The sequence below is a fragment of the Mya arenaria genome, chromosome 5, assembly GCF_026914265.1.
Source record: "Mya arenaria isolate MELC-2E11 chromosome 5, ASM2691426v1".
NCBI lineage: Eukaryota > Metazoa > Mollusca > Bivalvia > Myida > Myidae > Mya > Mya arenaria.
In genome coordinates, this window is record NC_069126.1 from 53,798,980 (window position 1) to 53,823,334 (window position 24,355).

At 35.1% G+C, this 24,355-nt stretch overlaps 1 long non-coding RNA gene across 1 annotated transcript; it reads right to left on the minus strand.

The window, feature by feature from the left end:
- Nucleotides 1-6,514: 6,514 nt before the first annotated feature.
- Nucleotides 6,515-15,486, minus strand: LOC128234663 (uncharacterized). The gene is made up of 3 exons (XR_008260992.1): nt 15,358-15,486; nt 15,125-15,192; nt 6,515-7,116 (listed from the first exon to the last, which is right to left on the minus strand). It is a non-coding gene; the product is annotated as an uncharacterized LOC128234663 (long non-coding RNA).
- Nucleotides 15,487-24,355: the final 8,869 nt, after the last annotated feature.

The window sequence follows — 24,355 nt, forward strand, 5'->3', positions numbered from 1 at the left end:
ATCTCGTAGCCATAAATATTTACCCTCTGTCATGACGCTATGGAACAAACAGTTTTTAACAATTTGAATGGAAAATATGTTTTAAGTGTGGCCTTCACATATATGACATACTATAATACATGGCAGTTGAATCCAATTGCATTGTAATCAACATTGATTATTATGATGGCGAGACATTTCAAATGACATAGTAAACAATGATCATATGATTCGGAACTTTCATCCAACATTTAGTCACAATTGAAATGTATAATTCATTGATAACCAGTAAACAGTGCATCATACTTGTACTTGACATAAGTGTAACGTCCTATCTTAATAGTGCAGTGATATCTGGTATAAACATGCATGTTTTATTATTAACTAATTACATTCATGCTGTAATGCATGGGTTAAACAGTATATCCTATTGTTTTGTATTATAAGGTTACATTTACTAATGCATTTTATGCATTGAAAGATATATATTTCCCTGTTTATGTCATTCAGGAAGAAATTTGATAAACTGTATTGCAATCTGTAGTAAACAGTGCATTCATTGTGCAGCTTGGTATATTTGTAGGAATATTAGGGGGTTTCCCCTGATACAAAGGACCTATGAAAAATGCTCGTTCAATCTAAATAATTTATATACCATTCTATGCCAGAGTTTAGTGCATATTTATAATGTAATATGAAAATGCATTGTTTGAAAACCTTATCAGTGATTTAAAGAGGTGACCTTGTTGGTACTTGTTTTGCACGTAATAACTTATTTATCAAACCGCACGATAGAGCATATATTCTATCTAGCTATTCCTTTGACCCTAACATCAGATGTGTATGATAATTAATGTTTGTTTTGTCTCTGTCAAATGTATAGATAATAAATGTGTTTCCAAATGTATAATTCATCTGTCCATTGCATGCTGTTCTGTATTTAGAGCATTTGTTCAAGTGTATAGTTTCTGTTTTAAAAAAGCTTTTACAAATCAAAACGTTACAACCTTTTTTGTTATGAATGAAGAATTGTGTTGAGTGCAACCATGTTTGTTTTCGTTGTGCCATTGTTACGTGAATCTGTGCAATTACGTAATGTGTTTGTTTATTGCCTTGAGAGAGTACGTGCTCAGAGACACAAAAACATGAAGCCATCTTGAATAATACTTTAATTGATTTTAAGAACAAAAGATTTAAGTTAGTTTGCACATTAAATAAGTATCTATATATGAAGGTGTTGGTTTTTGCTTGAATGTTTTTGTGTATTTTATTAATTGTTATATGCAATTTGTTGGTTATATTTTCATTAAATGTTTTGGAATTGGTAAAGATGATTCTTGAATAAAAGTTTTTTTCATCTCGAGTCGTATTATTTTATGTCCCTAAAGGGCCGAATATAGTAGTCGAACCGTCCCCACAGTTTCCGAGCAATAACTTGCATACACCTAGGCCCAGGGTACCAACTTGGTAGGGTGATTTGTCATGAACAGAAAATGAACCCCATTGATATAGAGGTCACTGTGGTGTATAAAGCTAAGGTCATAGTGACCTTCAGCTAAAAATATGTTTCTGATCAATATCTGAACAATGCTGGAATCTAGGGGCCTAACATTAGACGAACCTTACTTATTTTGAGAGGTCAGTAAGTCAAAGGTCAAGGTTGTGGTGACTTCAACCTGAAAATCCGTTTCCGATCAACGACTGAAAAATGCTGGGAGACTGGGTCATCAAACTTGGTAGACAGGTGGGACACGACAAGTATATGAACCCTATTGATTTTGAAATCAGTGGGCCGAAGTATTAAGGTCAATTTCTGATGAATACTTGGGCCTATTAACCTAATACTTGTTATGCAGTTTAAGTTCTTCCGGTGGATAATCACTATTGTTTATTGATACCAATGTCTAGTGTCCGGGAGGTTCTTTTCTCTTGTATTGATTGATTTTAAAATAACTTGCCTAGTGTGTTCGACATTCCAAGACAGCGTGTCACTTGCAAGACTCTTGTCCCTACTTCAAAGGTCAAGGTCACAATTAGTGTTTGTTTACTTTGGAATGCTGCATAAAAGGACATCGGATATAGGTGATCGTGTCAGCGCTATAAATTTCTTGTATGAACAGATTTTGAAATACCTGGCCAAATATGTTCGACATATCAAGATAAGGTATGGCGTGTACGACCTGTGTACGACCCGTGTTTTGACTTCTACAGTCTACGTCACACGTAGTGTGTGTTTACTATGGGATGCTGCATCTAAGGACAAAAAGTATAAGTGGTCGTGTCAAGGCTGTAACTTTCTCTTGTATGGACACGTTTTAGAATAACTTGCGACATGTGTTTGACATATCAAGATAACGAACGAGACCCCTATCCTTACCTTTAAGGTCCGTCCGTCCGATCGTCTGGCTCGATTCCATTCTTCATCCACACATTTCAAAATGACCTTTGAATCGCACTCGAGACTACTTCGGGGGCATTCACCAATCATAGTAAAAACTCTTATTTCAGACCATTCACTAGAGCACAAAATGGTCAAAACGAGTTTTTGTGATTGGTCTTTGTCCAGCGCCCGGTGTCAACAAATGCATGAAGCAACATCTTCTAAAATGCCCGAACAATTATTTTGAAACTTCACAGGGATGTTCCTTGGGTGGTACCCTTTCAAAACGTTCAATAAAGCTTTAAACAGAACTCTGGTTACCAATGTAACTTAAAAGAAAAAAGAAATACCTTGACAAAACCCATACAGATTAGAGCTTTGATATTCGGTGTGATATATTGTATATTGGTCCTTTATTAAGATTATTCAAATTTAATCCTGGGATCAAAGTTTTGTCACCTGGGGGTCACCTGTCTTACATAACGATAAATAGGGAAATCTTTTTGTTCAAAACAGCTCGGCCCAGACCCTTAATGTTTGGTATGTGTATATAACATAGAGCGGTCCTGTACCAAGATATTTCAAATCGGGGGCACAAGTCTTCTATAGACTGATAAAGGGAAATCTTTGAAAATCATCTGTTACACCAATGAAATCGCTAGCCACTGACCCGTCATGTTTGTATGAAGCATCATTTGCTGGTCCGCTACCATGTGTGTTCAAATTATGTCCAAGCGGTCAAAACTGGATACAAAAATCGGGGTTTAACCTCCTGTGCTGGTCTTGTCTCTAAGGTTAAAATTTGTTAGTTAGCAGAGGTCCAACATGTACAGAAATTACCTAAATGTAATTTCAAGTACAAAATGGCCGAATACAGACATCGCCTGAAAACGAATGAACCCAGCCTATTCAGCACTGCTAGCAATACAATAATAATAGTACATTGTAGGAAATGTCAAGTACAATTAAGACAGTATATAGAACAGTAATTATGTAATTTATTCCTAAGCGTTTGTTGGAAGGAGCACAAGTCTAGCTTTAGTGGTATCAAACCTGAGGAATTTGGCTGTCTTATAACTGAAACATTATCTGAGTTGAAATGGGTGACATTCCGTTTTAGAAAAATCTGCTTGATTCAAGTGCAATTACCCTCAAATTTGGCATTGACCTTTTATATACCTGAAACGGATGGGTTACTCATAAATGGACAAGGAAGTGAAATTCAGTTTTTTGGACAGACGACAATTCTCCGGCGCTCGGCTCGGGATCGTCTCAAAGAGTTTTGAAATAGTTCAAGACAACCGTTTCTGTATAAACCGATGATTCTCAGAAACATAATATTCATAAAACGCATCAATACAGATGTCTTGGAGCATAAACATAATCCACAAGAGACCTGTATGTCGGAGGGTTGAATTATGGTTCCTTGGAAAAGAATGTTTTGAGATAGTCCATGTTGTCAAACTAAAGACTAACACTCTAAAATTGCCACGAAGACTATTTTAAGCTGTGTTTTATTTTTAGAAGAAAATAGACGTAATTGAATCATAACACTGGTATTTGGACGAAAACGAAAGTAATCGAGTTTTTTTTTATATTAAATGAGGGCCTTAGAGAATGTCCCTCGACTTTTAACATATTTTTCTCTAGTTATAAGTAGTTACAGTGGAGACTGGCGTTGAATTTTAAAAAAAATGCTTATACCAGTATGTAAAGCTATAAATAGACATGAAACGTAGTTATCCTATAACTTACGTAGTGCAGAAAGCTGTTTGATCTTTAAAATTACGTAATTTAATTTTTCCGCTCTCACAGGTTATGTTCCACCAAAAGATACCATTAGAAGCAAATATCCCGACATATGCTAAACGCAACTTTATTGTTCTATGTGCGGTAAGGACATGACCTGCGCTTACTTTTTAAGGATTGAAAGTTTTGGTATTGTGGTTCATCGGTGAATAAAAAAATTTGGTCAGTTCATTGTGCACTGACATTCTATATTTGCAAATTTACTCTTTAATTATTCAACTATAACGCTGAAAATAACACTTTAAGTATAACTGAAAGAAGCATTTATTCGGTTATTTGAACAGCGGCGGCTTCAATGATTTCACTTGTTTTGTAGACGTCACAATCGTTTTACTGAAATAAAACCTCATTTGACCAATCACAAACGTTGTTATTTTTTTATTAGGCAGTTTTCGAAGATGCTGCGTTTGTCGAAATATATATACAGTTGAAATATATCCGTTCTTTTAAGGAAGAATAGTAAGAGTGTTTATATAAATTTACGAAACCAAACATCCCGAAATGTATAACATTTGGTAAAACGCAGTTTTACGGTGTAGTCATTTTGCTTCCTGATTTGTATTCAAAACAATATTTGTTATGAACATGAAAAAAATAAGAAAAAAATACACAAAACACGTAAACAAAACGTGCTCCTGTTTATTTTGTTATTATAATAGCAATTGAAACTCTTCCTGGTGCAATGTGCCTGTTATATATTTATAACATAGACAAACTGAAAGTCTTCCCGAAATTTATGCCTGCTTTATAATTATATCAGGAAACATATCATCTAAGAATTGATTGAAGTTACATCCTTGTATTTGAATGTTTCAATTGATAGCATATTAAATCTAAGGAAGCTCTCACAAACAGGACGTATAATATTACCTGTCAACAATTAAGTAGCACTTTAAATCGGGATGTAAACAATTTAAACCACATATTTTTGCACGTGAACAGAAGTTAACTCAAATTTTTGTATCAGGGGTAAGTTCAAACGTGTTGATGAAAATAAAAATGATAGTTTTGTCAAACACGTCCACAGTTATACGATCTATAACAAAATTATTTAACACAGTAGAATAGGTTTTAATGGGCGTTTACAATGCACCAAGTCATTTCAATTTGAATCAATAAACAAGAGAATCGATCTCAGCTATTTCGCCATGTTACAAGGTTTTCTTCCTGATAAATGCTTGATAATGTACACATTTGCAGCGTGATAAATGAACGGGACAAAACTCGAACTACGTCGATCTGAAAATAAGTTTGTATTCATGTCCCATAGACCAGTGAGCCTAAGCTTTGCAGATAGTTACTATTTTCCCAGATGTCCGTCCGTCCACTTATGATTCCTCTTGTACCGCTGGAAGGATAAAGAATTATCATGGCCATATATTCACCACACGGATGTGACATTAAGAATAGATGTATCGGCCCGGTAACTTCAAGGTCAATGTCACACGTCATAACTTAAAGGGTCAATGGCCATTTTTGAGTGCGCACAAGAACTCAATAATCGATCAAATGATGCAGGATAATTTGCTATAAATGTTCACAACGTCGGTCAAACGTAAAGAGCACATGTTTCTTCAATCTTCATACAGTCAAGGTCAAGGCCACACTTAGACTTACAGCCGCTGTTCATTTCCGCACCTGAACACATTGTTATAATTGTTCACACCACCATGAAGATGCATGATCAAGCATGGTATCTCTCCTAAAGATAAAACAAATATTTCTGTTCAACAACTTCGAGCTATGGCGTTCATAGAACGTATACTGAAAAAGATAAATTTACACGAATAAAGACCAACAAAAGTAATATCAAAAGAAGGCATAATTATATCAGTATTAATATTGCATCAGGTTGTCAACTATCACAATCGTTGTATGGTGTTTGTAAGCTGCATTTCTCTTCTTGTGGTTTTGGTTTCCCTCCAAAACAGTCCGCTTAAAAAGGCGCCCAAAACGGAAATTCCGTCATTGTGACCGCACACTCCGCCATTTTGTCCGGAGAATGAAACGCGCACCGATAGTCTACATTTTTGAGAAATGATTCGCAGACTTTCAGGAGAGGTGCCGATAACGTAAATTGCAATTTGTAATGCACCCGGGTTCAATTTTACGTCGTTAAACACGGTATGTTACACCAATGAAATTGAGTCTTTGATCCCGGTTCAATTGCATATCGTTTAGAATTGTCTATGACACTTTCAGGAACACTTGCAGACTCAAAGTAATTGGTGCAAATGATGTTAAAAGTATTTTGGTGCCAATGATTCTAGAGACGTGTTATTAAGAATTATATCCTTAAAAATCGGAGGGGAATATTGAGAAAATACCAAACAATTATTGTTCAATCTATATTTTTTTATTATTTTAAAATATAACAGGATGAAACATGTTACTAGGGAAGCGGAAGCTGAAAACACTATTGTGAACTGTTAAAATAACGCCGCCCAATAACGCCGATTTTGGGCGCATTTTTTATCATCTCAATTTCGTTTTCTGCCCAACATTCGACCAACATTCCCTCCACCGCCTCCTTCTCCTCTTTGCTGTCTGGATGATAATGGACGGGTAATCGCAGAGGGTTCCTATCTTTAAAATATCGTATCAAATAAGAAATAAAAGATTTAAAGCTGTATAATAATAAGAGTTTCATTATAAAAAACATAGTTGCACTAACGCTGGGAATAAACATAGCAAACCGTTAAAAGGGGAAAGGGACGGGGAGGTATACCAATACGGAGGTGCCGGCGGATATGCTGGGCTTCTCGACCTCTTCTGGGCGTCAAAACGCAGACAAAATCCCCTCAACGTCTGGTCTGGAGGACACGACGGCCTGGCTCTGGACTACGCCAACCTCGATCGGGGAGCCATTTGTAGTGTGGGTGTCCCAAGACAAAACCACTCAACTTCGGAGTTCGAATATTATTTATTTATACGTAGTCGAACGAAACCTAAAACATATAATAAAACATATAAAAGTATATGCTAACATAATCATATTATTAATAACACCAAATACAAAGACAATGGACAGTGATCGGTAAATATATCAAGGGAGACTTCGCGGTAAAATACATAAAACATTCTAAGAACTATGAGCAATAAACTTACCAGGCACGTCTAAATAATAATTAAATATGAATGAATATTTGAGCTCAAAGATAAGAGCGAATATTAAATAAGTAAGAATATAGTAACAACTGTTACAATTGAAATCTTGACTTGCGTCGATGATGATTCAGAACGGAATGATTTATGTGTATATATAAATAAGGGCGTGTGCAATGAAGCGGGAAAAAGGGGAAAAGGCATTATGAACCAATCAATCACTCTATAAATTTAGACAAACTCGCATAACCAGTATTCACGCTCTGACGCACTCGGACATAGACGGACATTGACGAACATAGACGGACAGTAACGCACAGAGGACAATAACCACGTAGCACAACACTAAACACGACGATACACAAACAATACAAAACAATATACGATATAGAACCATACCAAACACACAAACTGATAAAATACTGAAATATGCACCTTGCTACAAACACTTAAATTACATTACTATATTTGCTTGTGTTTTTTCCCAAATGCCAATCCTCAGTTTATTGGAATAATGTGACTTCGTACGCTGAGACATTCCGACCGAACCGAAACGGCTCCAAATATTTAGGTTTTAAAGATAACACGTCTCTACACATGTTCACTATTGAAATCAAAGGACTGAGAGCTTAGTTATGTAAAGACACGAGATAAAACTTGATATTTTTTGTAAGGAATAATCATCAAACAAGAGCCATATCCCACGAATTAACTACAGTGTCAAATTTGCCTTACAACAAAGGATACCAATGAACATTTAACAAAGCCCGATTACTCTAAAAGTCTTGCAGCCAGAGTTATGTTTCCTGTGCACTGCACTTCTCCTCAATGAGACATATCTGTATATGAAGTTTGAAGTCAAAACCCTAAAAATACTTAAATCTGCAGTTAGAGCTATGGTTCCCCTGGACTGTGCTTCTTCTCAATAGAGATATATAAGTATATAAAGTTGTTGGCAAAACCTCAAGGACGTTTCAAATTATGCTCCGGACAAAAATAAGTATGAATATTAACAGGAAAATAACTGAAACAGTACTGCTACAAGAGTACTTGTTCCTATGCACTGCACTTCTCCTCAGTGATATATATCTGTCTATGGTATATGAAGTCAATTCATCAAAGACTTTTCTAGTTATGCTCCTGATGCATGTATAGTCACAAAGCGCAATAACAAAACAAATACTGCAGCCAGAGTTGTGGTTCCTTAGCATTGCACTTCTGCTCAATGGGATATATCTGTCTATGAAGTTTGAAGTAAATACCACAAAGAATTTTCAAATTATGATCCGGACAAAATTGACAAAGAGCAATAACTAAAAAAACCTGCAGTCAGAGATAAGTTTTCTGTACAGTGCACATCTCCTCAATGAGATCTATTTGCATATGAACTTTGAAGTCAATACCTCAAAGATTGTTCGAGTAATGCTCCGGACAAAACAAAATATGAAAATACAGAAAGGACAATTACGAATACAAAACTGCATTCAGAGTTATAGTTTCTATGCACTAGACTTATCCGAAATAAGATATAAAGTTCGAACAATTAACGCATGGATTTTTCAAGTAATGCTCCGGACAAAAAAGTTTGAAAATTAACAGAAGGCAATAACTAAAAAAATACTTATCCCAGAGTTATGGATCCTGATTAATATTAATTTAATTTTGATTTAAGGTACACTCTTTTTCAAAAGTAAAACATCTATCCGTTGCAACAAGTTTTAGTGTTATAAGGAAGAGAGAACAAAATACGAAGGAATATTAAATATCAGAGATTTGTTGAAATTCCGTTTGCAATTTTACATAAAAAATGTTTTTCGGCAGTATGAGTATGGTTTGTGTCAGATGTTGTAGACTAGCCAATATACATATCATGTGGCTTAATGGTGATATATTTTTATAACAAAATAAGAGTTTCAATAGAATATAGATCCATAAGGGGTTAAATTTATTTCATGGATACAAAAATGCAAATATGGTTCTTAAAATGGAATTTATTACCAAAAAGGGAAAATACAGTGTTGCTTTGATAGTGTCAAACATTGGGGTACATGAAACCATTCCTAATATTGTTAAACTTTTGCGTAAAACTACATTTGCCTCTTGCACCCAAATCTGATAAAATATTCTTTCGGAAAGAAAGAACACCTCTCAGAACACCTACACATTTTAAAAATGACACATATATTGTGCTTGCCAAATATTGAACATTTAAAAGACATTAAAATAGACATTTGACTTGATGTATGATCAATACAACAATGAAAGTTCCTAAACATAGACATTAGCTGTGACACTATTTGCATAATATGTGTGGTACTTGCATATGACATACTAGCAATGAAAGAAAAGCAAAAGCAACGGTTCAACTGAATGAAGCACTGCAATCATGTAAGCATACATGGTAAAATGAATTGTATTAAAACCAAACTTACACAAGAAGAGCAACTAAATAAGATATACATAAATAATACAAGACAAACACCACAAAGAACCCATTTCGATAAAAAATACATGTGCATGCTGGTGAGCTTTTAAAACCGAATTACAAGTGAACGAAAAAAGAAGCATATAAACATGCCCTGGACCCAGTTTCGATAAAATGTCTTTGCCGCAAATCTTACATTGCTTCAGAGTGTTCAGGTAAACCCGTAAAGTTACAAGCATAATCTATGCGATAAATGCCCATACGATATTTCAATAGAAACGCAAGTTACGCCAAAAGCGAAGTTACGTCAGGAAATTTACGATGCTAAGCCTTGCGATCTTTATTAAAACGGGACCCTGGCCATCAAGAGCATTACGGTCACAGTTAAAGCATTTATCTATATTACACGAAAAACATCCAACTAGACTTCGTTCATTTGTGATAAATTTCAATTTTGCAACTGAAGCCCGTGCCTATATTTTGTTGCGATACGGTTTTACAGGCTAGAGCAAAAGCGATGTTCGTGCCATGTCATAATTTACTCATTCTAATTTTGACTTCTGGTTCATACTTTCGAACCGAATTGAACGAAAAAGCAGCATAAAACCCCTGCTCATGCTGTTGTGTTGGTTGAGCTAAAGCCAGATAAAAATTGGACGAACAATAGCGCTACTCCACAGTATATATTACATATATATCATGAAGCACATGCCTATATTTTCCTTTTGACCCGATAAAGTTCCATATTTCTTAACCAAGACCAAAAACCGATGTTCATGCTCCGCTATAACTTGGAAATATATTTACTCTTAATTGTGCGTTTCGCGTTTTCCGACACATCTCATAGCGTTATCAAAAGCACTCTATGGAGCTATAACGCATAGTGGAAGTGAAAGCTAGCGGTACATTTGTACACGAACATGTGGTAATGTATAGGCAAAAAGTCGCATTGAAGTGGCAATGTCACAACCATGAACATCAAATAAGCTATAATATTTTATGCAATTACAAACCATTTTCCAATCCTGGTGATGATCGACGAAGCTCAGACCCGAAGTCCGATACTCAAACCAAATTGGTATTTCCACAGATAACGTTTGATTTTCATTTGATCTTGCATTATAATTCCCGGTTTAGTGGAGCAATGCCCTTTATAATATTACATATATGTGCGTTGTCATTATAATTCATTAGGTGTTGTTATTGGATCCACTGCATATTTATAGTGGTAAATGATTATTTGTAATGTTTTCATTTTTTATGAGTTAATGAGTTCAGCACGCTACGATACGTCTGATGTTTACCCCACCGGCGACATAAGGACTGTGGTGATTTCCAACGTACTTAAAGATACCAATATGCATATATGTTATTTGGTACAATAACCTTTCCTGAAGGTAGCTGCACAACCTAAGAAAATGGCTTTTGACCTTCAACTACAGCAAGCATGCTCCTGGCCTGAAGCCTCGGTTTCGTCTCAGCTCTCCAGAGGTCCTAATTCCCGGTTATCTCCATTGATTTTATCTACAAGCTTGGTACCAGTATTGAATGATACCAAACTCTCCCCCGTCCTATTATTTGTTGGGGATACGTGACGCTAGCAGATTTGTTTGACCCTGGAGACCCTCTGTGAACATCGTGACATACATCACGATAACCAATTTTGACAAACGGTAAGTTTCTATATGACCGAAAATGTATTATCAAAGTCCATAATAGAATTTCCCTCCAAGACATATGATGCTACAACCACCCCTATAAATCTTATGTAAGGACCTTTCTTTAAAGATACAGCCGATCGGCTGTGGATCTGGAGGACAACCCTCAGGGGAAGTCTGAGGACTTCACCAACGCTTTGCGCAGTGACCCCAAGGAAGCCGAGAGATTACCTCCCGTGCCGCGCGAGAGACCAACGACTAGAACATGGAGAGTCCGTCTCCAGGAAGAGACGACCAGCATCCATACTTTCATTGCCTCAGTCTTGGCATCCCTTGAGGCACACACACCTACCATATTGAAAACACAAAGAATGTCCTGTCAGATGACAGTGACTAGCAATGGCCAACGGCATCGAGGACAGCACCCTTTTCTCTCTCTCCCTATGTGTGAGACAAAACATCTCCCAAAGTTGAGAGACTTGTTGGGACTCCAGCATAGAAAGAAGACGGGTAACTACTTGGAATAACTTTACGGCTTTGGGCAGTGCTACCTTAAAGCTAATCTTATACTACCAGAACTAATTATTCTGGCTTGGTTTCTATTGTGCTTCATAACTTCTTTTATGGGTAAACTCTCCTATGGCAATGAATAATTGTCTATCGCTGCACCATGTCTTTCATGTCTATTGAGTTTCCCGGGCTTCATTTCCCCGTTGTACACAGTGACACGCCTAGAAATAACCGTTCACTTAACATAACAGTGAAGTCTGGAGAACCCTTGTTCACACTGTTTCTCGGGCACATGACTACATTTCTGCGTGTATCCCAGTGGACGGCCGTACCCAGGTCCCGATTTTTTCCTGAACAGTCCTGATCATTGTCAGTTACAAATTGTATGCACCGGGCGTTTAGCGGCACAATGTTGTCCACTTTCTGAATCTCTGCATAAAACTAGCACCTTCCAACGGGTAACTTTGGTACCATACCGTGGCAACCTTTGCACTATCTTTATAAGTGTAAACGGGGTCCGGACTCACCGATGCAAACCATGAGCTCAGTTCTTTATCCAGCATACTCTGACAAACCCTCCTGATAGTTTGGGAATTTATAAACTTTTCAAGTTCTGCGAGCTCAGTAATACCAAAACGTCCATCACAAATTGGAGTACAAAATTGGCTTTCAACAGGCAATAATCAGCAGCTTTGCCTGTCAGGCACAAGCAGAGAGCACGCAAACATTCTTCGACTGTTCTTCCAGAACATTCAGCATAACGAGTGAACTTTAAACTAATTGCACCTCCTAAAAAAATATGAATCCTGGTAGGGATCTTACTGTTTGGTGCCTATTATCACGTCATCGTGTCACAACAGCAGTGACATGAGGGTCGCTGCAACTATGGACAGATTTTGGTGCAAATTCTGCCGGAGACATTAACTTCAGGCTCTGTTTAACCATTTTGGGATTGATATTGACAGGCTTGTAACAATCGGCCTTAAATCCGATTTACCTGACAACAGTACTTCTTACTGAGGATTTAGACTAATTTTGTAAACAAATAGTGAAAGTCCAAGCCACTATCAAAAGTGAAAATAAGAACGATGAAACCAAATGGCGGCCCATTTGAAAACAAATTTGTCTTTACCGGATATCACAAAAATCGGGAAAATGCCAAAAAAATGACGAATTGCAATCATATTGGTCAAGGAATTCATTAGAGAAATACTCGTAGACACAATATATTGTCTAGAGCTTTATAAGACATAAATCTTGAGCTTTATTGCATTGAATCTTGGAAAGCAAGCTAAAATGAAATATGAATACAATGTACATCCATAATATAGCTGATTCACAAAGCTTCCGAGTGAACGCAAATTACAATCGTTCTTGTCGACATCCGCTGCCACCATTCTGGTGATTTCCAGCTTACTTTAAGAAACCAATGTACAAAGGTTTCGTCTCAGCTCCCCGATGCCCTGGTTCCTAGTTATGTTGTCATTGGGTCCTATGCATGCTTATAGCGATTTTTCATTGGTTAATGAGTTTAGCACGCAGCGCGTCTAATGAATATTCCATGAGCCATATAAGGACTCAATTAACCAGACATATAACCAAGGGGCTTGCAGTCTCTTTATAAAAATGAGCTTATTTTGCAAAAAGTGGATAAACTGTAAAGAACGGTAACCCCGCCGGAGAGTTTTTGGGTACCGCTTATAACCGCATACTAGACATTACGTTTTCTGTTAACGGTGCTCGAGGTTATTTTTCGTTGGGTTAAATAAAAAACCAGCGGCAAATTCGGACAAAATCGTTAAATCACTTTTATTTAATTGAGCAGTTTCCCGTTACTCCGCTCCTATCATTTCTTTTCAACATGATCCGGCTTGTCAGTGAATTGAGTGGTACCTGTCAGCGACATTGTCATGCCATAGAATAACAAGGAAACCTTGTTGACAACTTCATTCGTGCAACATCGGCGTACACAAAACTAAATCAAGATTGATACTAATCCTTTTAATCTTACTTTATTGTGTGCAGCTCATGTGTTATACCTAAGGTAGTCCATAGGACTAGCTGCATAGTCTTGACGATTTTGTTTTGTTTTGGCTGCTCTACTATGGGCAATCTAATAAATCATTGAAGAGTTGAATGTCCAAATGTTATCAAAGTTCCTGTAATGCGCATTTTTGTGGCTACACCAATGTTGTTTGTTATAATGATTGCATAGTTAATAATGCCCCTTCAAGCCTTTTGGAAAAAATATCTTGTGATCTTTTTTAATGGAATCCGAGTAGATTCCAGTTCAACTGGGCACTCCCCATAATTAGCCTGTTAGTAAATAAACTGTAGGAATAGGGGCTGCACTCTGTTCTTTCTGTATAGATTTATGTAACCCATTTATTTTTATTATGGGGACTGCTAATTTCTAAGTGCCCCCTTATATTTATGATATTAGACGAGGTAAACATCAGGAGCTGCAAATAACTTTTTATGTAAAGTTTATTGTACGCCCTTATGTAATTTCATGATGTGTGGTGTTCATGTAAGTTTCATTCACTAAGTATAATGTTGTAAAGGCTTCCAAGACTAAAATTGATGCTTTTTGTAATTCTGATGTCTCACACAAACTTAGGAGTATGAGTGAAAAAAGTCAGTGAGGCAGGGCATGCTACTTATGTAAACAGAACTGTGTTTAACCATTGTATGTTTGTTATAATTTGTTTGTAGGTGTATATGAACACTATTATTTGTTACTCATCAGGGCTTTTTTTCCGCTGTTATTGGCTATTTTTTATCTCTATTCCTAATACCAAAAAGTTTATATCGTTTACAAATTAAAGCTTAAGAAAAATAGTTTAATTTGGCCCTTAATTGACACAAAAAGATACTTTCAAATAGCAATTGTAACTTTGTCGATTAATTAATTACTATTACTTTATATCGTTCACTTTTATTCAATAACTTTGCTGTAATTTCTTGCTCCTTTTCCCAATTTCTAACATAGATCTACATGTGAAAATTTCCAAATTGTGAGTTATACACTCAAAATAGATGAATAAAGCCCTGAATATATAGACCTACAATATGTGATAATCTACACATAATGTTTATAGTATTAGTAAGTTAAATTAAAAATTTGTAGTAAAGCATTTAACAGTGTACATATTATATTAGTATTCATAATTGCTTTCAGAACCAAGATAAACAGAGAAAACGAGATAGCGAGGCAGTTACAAGAATGGACAACACAAGAAATACACTTCAACTTACAGTCCTCCCATTCAGCAGCGTTATCCAGCAGCGTTATCCAGACAAGTTCAAAGTGTATGTTCCATTTGCTGTTATGATGTTGGTAATAATTTCTGTAGTGTAATTTCAGTTAACAAAACAAAGATTTTCTTGAACAAACCATTATACTTAAGGTATAGTAAGTATATGTTCATATAATATTATATTAAAAAGATGATAACCCAAACACCCTTACAAAGAATGAACATACTCACCCCTCCAACTGCCACCCATCACAGTATAATAAAGTCCACAATTTGTACAAGCATTATGCTTGATTAATTCTTATGATTGCCTTATCACAATTTTGGTGATTCTCCTAAGTTTTGTATTCCTTTTGCAGATGGAAAATATTTCTTTATGCCTTGCATAATCAAACTCAAATTAGCTTCCTTGAATATGGTACATTTTTTGCATTTTCTGTATCTTACACAATGAAGTGCAAAAATTAGCCCACTCGGTGATTCACTTAAAATACAGCAAAAGGCGAAACAATCGTGGTTTGTGACTGATATCAACGAACAAAGAATAAGGACATTTTCACATGCGTTTTGAAAAGATGTTATGATAGTACAGATTGTTTCAACATAAAAATGAGTAAGAGTATTGATGTACTAGTGCTTTTTGGATTATTTTGTAAAAATAATATGGCTGCTTTAAAAATAAATGGGCTGATTTCAAAAGTATGCTTTACATTTTAAGTTCTGCTTTTCAGGTTGTGTCAAGGGCCAGGAGCTGCAATTTGGCAATGGATGACACAGCTTGTTACGTCTACAGAGTAAGTCCTGCAAATTACAAGAGATTTCATAACAACACAAAGTCTTACCACTATGAAGTTGTACCATATTTAGAGGAGTCGTCCAATATGTATATTAGATAGTAAAACATAACTCAAGATGAAGATAATCTGTTTGGCCCTAGAGATCCTTTATTTTTGAAGCATGAGGGTCACAGCACCCCAGCAGAAAATGTGTGTGTGTGTGGGGGGGGGGGGGGCGAAACCATGATACGCTAGTGCCAGATGATCCAATAAGATTTACTTTCTCAATAACATAATCATACAAAACTATGTATGTTTGCCGAATTATTTTTTTCAAAGAGTCATTTTTGCATGCTACATGTTATTATTCCTTTTGAGAACTGTCAATGTACCTGGCATTGTATCCTAAAGGTTTCTACTTGATATCAAAGAACTCAACCAAAATCAAAGCTTTTTTCTAAAGTAGGTTTTTAAAAAACCCACAATAACAATCAAACTTTCTAATGGTAACAAATATTTTATTTCAATGTTGACATCTTTCGGTCCAATGTTGATAAATCATGCCACAATTTTTAATTGATTTTAAATAATACATAAAACTTTCAAGTCACAGTGGTGTACTAACACAGAATAAGACTGCAGATCTTAAGTATTCAGTTCCTGCCACCAGCATTTTCTAATCATTATACTTATAGGAGTAAATTGTGGTCATTGATGTTTTTAAAAAACAAATGAAAAGTTATACATTTGGTTTGATCAAATCAACTGCTAATTGGCCTATAATAAACTGTTTGAGAATAAACATAAACATATTGAGCAGTTACAGATTTTTTTTATTTTATATCACATTTGTACGTAAGTAAGGTAAGATGTGAAGAACCTTTTAGCTTTTAAGGTAGAATGCACATCTAAGACTTTTTTCCCTATTTTTTGTCCGAAAATTGTAATAGTGTACACATAACATTAACGTATCATATGCCTAGTGAAGAAATGTCTTTGTACTTCTGTTCATAGCACAGGACGTATTATAGTTTTACCTGCGGCATACGTTAAGCGGTGGCCAGTATGTTGTCCGATCAATAACTTTAGAAGGCTTTGTCCAATCATCATCAAATTTGGTAAGAATGTGCATGGGCATAAAAGCATGGACAAGTTTGATAACCAGCCATGTCACTTTAGTTACTCAAGAGTAATCCCCCTTTAATTATAGAAATTATCTAAAATTGGTCTTGACCCATCAACAACTTTAGAAGCCTTTGTCCAATCATCACCAAACTGGGTCAGAAGATGTATAGGCATAATAACATGAACATGTTGTATAACCAGCCATATTGCTTCAGTCATTTGAGAGTTATCGCCCTTTAATTATAGAAATTACCGAAAATCGGTCTTGTCCGATCAATACTTTTAGAATTCTTTCTCCAACCATCACCAAATTTCGTCAGTAAGTGTATGGGCATTATATCTTGGACATGTATGATAACCAGCCATATCACTCTTGTTACTTGAGAGTTATACCCCTTTAATTATAGAAATTACCTAAAATTGGTCTTGTCCAATCAATAACTTTAGAAGCCTTTGTCCAATCAACACCAAACTGGGTCAGAAGCAGTATGGGCATAATTACATGAACATGTTGTATTACCAGCCATATTGCTTGAATCACTGAAGAGTTATCACCCTTTAGTTATAGAAATTACCTAAAATCTTGTCAGATAAATACTTTTAGAATCCTTTGTCCAACCATCACCAAATTTGGTCAGAAAGTGTATGGGCATAATATCATGGACATGTTTGGTTGCCAGCCGAATCGCTTGAGTCATTGGGAGAGTTATTGCCCTTTAATTATGGAGTATTATCTACTAAAAATTGGTCTTTTTCAATCAATTACTTTAAAAGCCTTATTCCAATCATCACCAAATTGGAGCAGAATGTGTATTGACAGAATATCTTGGTCTTCTCTAATTGCCTGAGCAGTTTTGAAAATACAAACTAATACACTCACTATTTCAATATTTCCCAATGAAGATAATCTGAGGGATAACTCCATGCTCCTTCACTGAAAGTTTATCATGCAAAGTAAATAGGTTGCACTTCGTTGATATATACTTGTTTTTTTTTTTATTGCAGTCAAATGTGTTATCAACACTTGAACAGTAAAAGATCACCTTTAGGGCTTTATACAGTGGTGACCTCTTTTCAGGTCTAAATAACATATCAATTTCTATAATAGGTTTGACTGCAATTCATGCTATATTTTCAGAACATAATACTAGTATAAAAAACTGCTGCAAAAATGCCCCATGGAAAAACTAAGTTTAATGATGGATGGTTGGGAAAAGTTTAAAGTTTACATATGAATAAGAAGTAAGAATAATTTGTGGTTTGTAAAAATGTCTGCTAGCTATATGCACTTTCTAGTCAGTGTTTGATATGTTGACTAGTGTTGTGCCGATGATCGATTATAATCGCCAATTGATCAGAAAGGCCACCATCGGTGACAATCGATAGTGAAATTTGAACAATCGATTATAGAAACATGGGACGTAGCCGCTACCAACTAATTTACTTATTTCTGGTTAATGCTAGTTAATATTGAAATGTTAAGGTGTTACAATGTTGAGTTATGTACTCATATTCTTATCAAGTCAATAAGTCACTACAGTACCTTATTACAAATTTTCTTTGTAATATAACTGCTAAAGGATTGGTTCTCAACTTCTCATGTTTGTGGTTTAAAAGTGTTTTTTAAAACATGTTACTGTTTACTTCTAACCATGTAAGAATTTAATTTTCTCAGTTTTCTGAAAGAAGCTGTTCTTGTAAAACAGAAACTGTTCTTGTAAAACATATAGAATATTCAACTGCTTGTTGTACTTACTGACTGGTTATTAAAAAAAATTTGATATCTTTCTTTGTGTTTATTTTACACATGTATACAATACTAAATGTAAGACAATAATTAGAGGCTGTGGTCTCATGTTCTGTAATAGTAACTTGTAAACACTGAAACTTTCGGAATAAATTATGTAATTTATATAAAGAAATCTATAAACAATATTGTAAGGGAACATTGGTGCTTAAAACTGGTGCATTTACTATATCTGTTTGCCTTAAATATGAAGAGCAAAGATAATTAAATAATAATTAAATCGATTAATAGTCTATCATTGATTGGTTCCATAAACTGATTATCGATAGTATTTTTTTCTGTCCGATTCCCAACACTTTTAATGTTGACAAGTAGATTACTCTTTTTCAATTTAAAATTTTATTGTTCATTGTAAAAGAAATTAGATAAATAAAGTGAAAAAAAATAATGCCGAGGAAATGTGGTGGCTTAAAACGGGGAGATGAGGAGGCCACATCAATTTCAAAGCACTGATTCACGTGGGGTATAGCTAGTGGACAGTCATTTGTTTTCTTTGTTGTTCTTCAACATGTGTTTTTTTTTAATAACATTCCTGGTTGATAATTACACCATTTTATATATTTCAGGTTAGAGCCAATTAATAGCTGAGACCATGGAACCCTGGTGTATGTCACTTCTGTACTTATAGTATGTGAGTTTATTTCTTGGTAAATTTTTTGAGGTTAGTCCATGATGCTGTTTATAACTATCATATTTAGCCCTTAAATTCCTAATTTTAGCCCTAAATTAGCCCTAAAATTTCTTTTTTTATCCCTAAAATTAGCCCTTATTTCTTGCCATAAATTGCTGGACAGTCTAGTCAAAGTAATCCATTAGATTATACAGACATGTGCTATTATTTATTGACTAAAATCCCTTTATTGGTCATCGAATGGTTCAAAGACAATATTGCTTTGATTAAATTAATGACTGACTACTAGAAAAAGTGAATATCACATCAGTTAATTGAGCATAAAATCTTTATTATGCTTAAACTTGCGTAAACGTGATATCAAAAAGCCGAATATCACCGGTCAACACTCATTCTAAGCTTGCCGAAGATGGCTGAGCAGTTCCAGACAACGTGAACTGTTAACCAAATTTGGCGCGCATTTCGAATAGCCTGTCGATCAATATTCAAACCAGTCTGTGGAATGTCTTTTCTGAGAAAAGGAAAAAATATTTTCGCACTGTATGGTGTGTTTTGATCGTCAGACATGTGCACCTTTGCCAATGTAAGCGAGGTAGATTTGGGTCCAAAAGTGCTAAAATTTCCAAATCCCATGCATTTTCAGTCAGAAACAATGAAAGATACGATGTAAACAAAAACTTGATGGTTGTTACTATTTTTAGATTTTCTGAGAATACGTCATGGTTATGGTTTAGGGTATTGCCAAATGTCGGTGTTAATATATTTTGCAAACAGAAGGAACATTATGTCTGGCTTTTGAAATCTTTTAACTGGCTTTTAGAAGTTTAGCAGTTGATACATTAATCATACCTGCCAAAACAGGTCAAATGCAGTGTAAGTGCAGACGACGGCAGAATTGTGTGCGGTAATTTTCACGCCAAAATGTCATAACATTTTATACATTGAAGCTAGGGCCAATAACAACTTTTATCTTACTCCCTTATAAATTTTTTTTGTTTAATAACACTTTTGGAATTTATTTCATATTAGGATGCCAATTATCAAATATTGCTTATCAGTAGCCAGGATGTCTGTCATTTGTGCAACTTAGCAATGATCTCGGTCGAGGTGTCAAGTGATTTATTGCAACATTTTTCTGAAAGTGACAGATTCTGATGGTATTATAGCACGGTTTTTCGATTTTTTTAGGTTTTAAGATTTAAATTTAAAGGCCAGAAGTTGTTTTGAAGAATGTGGAAATTTTAAGATTGAGACATATAAATAACATGACCAATCAAAGGGTTATACTGACAATGCTCTAAGGCGAAGGCTAAGTCCCACCAAACACTGAAGGTGAGGGAATCAACACCATACACCACACTAAGTGTGACCCTAACCGCTGTGGTGAGGGAATAAACACCATACACCACACACTATTAGTTACCCTAACCGCTGTGGTGAGGGAATAAACATGATACACCACACACTAAGTGTGGCCCTTATTGCAGGCTTGCTTTTTTTTTGACTACCAGAATTTTTGCTGGACTACCCGAATTTCAGAGCCAGTAGTCTGAGGGACTACCTAGTGAATCAAAGCACTGAAAGTGCTGATGGACGGTGACATTGTTCGGTCTGCAGAACTAAGTCCTTCCTCTTATAAACACAGAAAATCATTGGAACCTAATCTTGAATAAAGAAGCATAATTTGAACACTTTTAAGTGAGGACAATTAGACAATGCTTCAAACCAAATATCTGAGCTTGATATTTATTTTCCAAACATAATTATTCATCTTAATGCTGTAGCTTTGAAAAGTTGATGAAAATGTCACCTGGCAATTGTCACGTAACGCCAACGCTCACTTAACTTTCGTGATAGTTCGTTCAGTAACCAACCAACAACTGTTCAAGTGTTCTAAGTCTTTATTGTTCAACGTTCTTTCTAAGTATAATAATCAGTATATAATACAGCATGACATTTAAGGTAATCCCACATCCTAACTGCCGTCCATTAAGGACCCAAGGCCGCGTTGCTTGCCTGGCCTAAGCCAACTCTGTTTTCACATCCCAAATCATCTCTTTTATACTAATTTGTACTAATTTGTTGTCTACCTATGACAGCTTTACAACCACAGGAATACACGTTTTTGTAATTAACATGACCATTTTGTACATTTGTACCAGGTCGGCTGTCAACCATCTTCATATTCAAATGACAATCAAATATGCCCTACATTACTAAACATGCAGTATGTAGACACATATCCATTTAATTAAATCTTAATTATATCTTAATTATAACGTATTACGTCACATTCTATAGTATTAAACTCTGTTACGTGACACAATATCATCGTTAATGTTTGTTTGCAGAACTACTTCATAGTCAAAATTTCATTCCAGTTGCATAACAAATACGCCAAAAGGACACAATCAAGATAACTGAAGCATAACATTAACAGATGTTTTTTAAAACAGTATACATGGTCCAAAGTTCAATGTTGTACTCAAAATTAAAAACGTAGGCCTTAGCTGAAGCAACTGTGCACAAGATGATCAATTTGCAAGAAAAACAATTGTCGAAAACTGACATAAACTTGGTATTAATGTGTAGAATGCATTGAATCTTACTAACTGAAGTACCACATTGTTTACAATTTATTTTAGCTAAGCAGTGATTTTGTATTTTTCCATTAAAAATATTACTGAGTATGTCTACGAAGGTATATAGCTTAAATATACCACCGGTTTGGAGTAAGCCTTTGTAGCACAGTGGATACAACACTGGACTGCTATTTTTTTACATTTTGGTCCTTTCTCTATAATTATGATTCAAAGCATAACACATTCTATTAAATAATTGTCCTGAGTTGCGTTACAGGAAAAAAAATTGGTGCCAATCTGGTGTACAATCCCTTTAAAGTAACACGAGAACAACAATGATGAATTGTTTTCCAAACATAGCAACATTTTGTTACAGAGGCCACAAAAATAAAAAAGTAAGTGAAAATGTCACAATCATGGTTAGCCAAACACAACATTTATAATTATTCTTAAAGCAGTACATTTTATGAAAGAGGGTCAAAAGGTCACAGTAAAGAAGATCTGAGGACAATATTGATAATTGTTTTGCAAAACTTACTGAACTTTCGTTGCAGTACCTTAGAATAGAAAAGATGGTCAAACGGTAATTATAAAGGTTATCCAAGTACAATAATATTGATATTTGTTTTAAAAGTTATACACATGGTCTAAATTTCTTTGCTGTTGCTTCAAAAATAGAATGTATGTCAAAAATCATATTCTATGTCATCAAAGCACAACATTGCTTTTTGTTTTGAAAACTGCACTAAAAACTTTCATTGAAGTAGCTTAAAAATAGGAAAGTATGTCGAAAGGACAACGTTATCAAAGCACAATTTTGATTTTTGATTTCGAATCAATGGTCTTAATTTCATGGCTGAAGCTTCAAATTTTAATGTGTGTCAAAAGGCCATAATCTAGGTCATCAAAAGACAACATTAAATATTGTTTTCAAAACTGTCTAAAATGCTATAGCTCTAAAAAATAATTAGGTCAAAAAGGTCCCAGTCAGGGTCATCCGAGAACGACATATATAAATATATGTTTGTTTTCAAAACAGTACAAATGTCAAGTTTTCATTGATGAAGCTTTAAAAAACATATTCAACAACTTCAGGAAATGTGTAAATAACTTAGCCTTTGTCGATCATACTAACATATTTCCTTGATGAGTTGTATAATACAGTCTATTATATGATGACGAGTCTTAGTATCTTTTTATCAAAATATTCTTTAAGTAAAAACAGCAAAAACAACTTACCTGTTTTACTTCTTTAGTAAACAAGAGCTGTCACAGAGACTGCGTGCTCGACTATTACGCCGCTGTTCAGTGTAAGGATTAAAAAGTTTTGTCGAAACATGGATCACTGTAAAATTAGATTAAATTTCAATGCAATACATTATGTATTTGTTGAGATATTAACATGAATGTGGTTACATGGAAAATTTTAAGTCCAATGCTTGAAACTTTAACCAGTATTTCTAAGTTGCATAATAAAGGGGCAAAAATGATAAAATATAAAAGATAGAGTTATCTTTCCTGATTATTTAAGAAGGTTGAATAGTTGGGACCCTGTGTATAAAGTTTCAATGCAATACATGATGTATTTGAATTTATATGTCAAATAATAAAGCAAAACCTTAACCAGAATTTTTAAGTCGAATAATAAAGCAGTGTTCGACACTAACGGGGTCCCGGGATCCCGAGGACACCAATTTTTCAGGAGGGACATCTGAACTTCGAAGTCCGGTATTCCGTCGGAACACTTAAATTTTTGAAAGGGTCATTATTTGCATTAAATGCAAACTAGAGTTATCTTACTTGGTTAATTAGGAAGGTTGGATGGTTGAGTACCATTGTATAAAATCTTAATACAATACATCAAGTAGTTGCTGAGATATCAACCTATGTGTGCTTACATGCAAAACCTTAACCAGAATTTCAAAGTCAAATAATAAAGGCCCATTTTTTGCATTAAATTCAAATAAGTGTTATCTAACTTCATTAATTTTGTAGGTTAGATAGTTGGGAATACATATCTAAAGTTTCAATGCAATACATGATGTATTTGCTGAGATAATGACAATGATAATTAAAGGTGCTTACATGCAAAACCTTAACCAAGGTGTGACGTCGACGCTTGGGTGAGTAGTATAGCTCTCCATATTCTTCGAATAGTCGAGCTAAAAACAAGATACATGTACCATTAAAGCGATGCTATTCTCTGCACTACAAGCATGCATTGCAAAAATTTGTATTAGTAAAAATTTCAAACCAAAAAATCATGCGATCATTCTCACACTGTTTGTAAGAAGAATACATATAAAGG